We start from the raw sequence: 1,357 nt of genomic DNA, 5'->3' as shown, positions 1-1,357 counted from the left end.
TGCAGGACGACTCAGCGCGTCGCCAGGGAGTCCTCGCCATAGCGCTGCCTAAATATGCTTGCAATACGCGGCCAGCTCCCAAGCGAGGGCTTCCAGAGAGCAGGTAGAAGTTGTCCTGTCTTTTATGACCTAAGCTCGGATATCCCATTTCATTTTGACAACACCCTATTGGCTATACGAATCAGCCCTACCTAGCATGGGAGGGGACTGCGTAAGCGCACAGGTACTAGGAGGCGAGACTCACTGGGGCCGTCTTGGTGGCTGATCACATGCATATTCTCTCATTTGACCCCTGCACTGAGCAGGGAAGCTTCAGCAAAGGAGACCAGTTAGGAGGGCGCTGGGCCTGGGAGACCCCGATCTCGGCAGCAGAAGCTGAGGTTCTAGAGACTGTGCTTCTGCCAGCGTTAGCAGAGTGACCCTGTGCGATGGCAGTAGTGACTCCGGGGGAAAGTCCGCAGGGTGGCTTGTGACTTGCTCCTGGCTCTTCAGCCCCGAAGGAGATTTTGTGAGCCACCCTTATGTCATGGGCTTGACTTGCAAAACTAGTTGAGAAGAGTTTTCCTGTCTGCAGTGACTGTTCCGAAGTGCCCGGAGCACACCCATCAATACAGAGGGGGCCAGGGCCACCAGCAGAATGTGGGTTGTCCAAGTGCAGACCGCCGTGGGTTTTATTAGCACAGCAACAGCACCTAGAATACGGAGGACAAGATCTCTTTCCTGGCACCCAGCCCCTGCCCCATACCACCATGCTGTCCCACCTGCTCAAAGAACACCAGGCCAAGCAGAATGAGCGCAAGGAACTGCAGGAAAAGAGGAGGCGAAAAGCTGTCACTGCAGCGACCTGCCTGACAGAAGCTTTGGTGGACCACCTCAATGTGGGTGTGGCCGAGACCTACATGAACCAGAGAAAGCTGGACCACGAAGTGAAGACCCTGCAGGTCCAGGCTGCCCAATTTGCTAAGCAGACAGCCAGTGGATGGGGATGGTGGAGAACTTCAACCAGGCACTAAAGGAAATTGGAGATGTGGAGACCTGGGCTTGGAGCATTGAGCTGGACTTGTGCAACTTTGCCACAGCCCTGGAGTATGTTTACAAAGGGCAGCTGCAGTCTGCCTCCTCCAAGCCCTCTTCCCTTCCCCTCACCTTGCCGTAGGAGCAAGAGGGATGCTAATGGAGCGTGAATAAAACATAGCGTCCAAAAAAAAAAAAAAAAAAAAAAAAAGAACTCTTTCCTACTCTGTGCTAGTCAGAAGAAAAAAGGCATGTTGAATTTGTAGGCTATTTGTCCAAAGAGACAGTAACAACTTGGGCCCATGGAGAGCAGAGATGCCAGGATGGGGGAGGAATATGAATC

General features: G+C 53.2%; 1 pseudogene; it reads left to right on the top strand.

Moving 5' to 3' along the window:
* The first annotated feature begins 749 nt into the window (after positions 1–749).
* LOC101567636 lies at positions 750–1,156 on the top strand (annotated as a pseudogene).
* The last annotated feature ends 201 nt before the right edge of the window (positions 1,157–1,357 follow it).

Source organism: Octodon degus, unplaced genomic scaffold, assembly GCF_000260255.1.
Source record: "Octodon degus isolate 3935 unplaced genomic scaffold, OctDeg1.0 scaffold00062, whole genome shotgun sequence".
Classification (NCBI taxonomy): domain Eukaryota; kingdom Metazoa; phylum Chordata; class Mammalia; order Rodentia; family Octodontidae; genus Octodon; species Octodon degus.
Note: the sequence above shows the minus strand (reverse complement) of the source record. Positions and strands in the feature narration are given on the sequence as shown.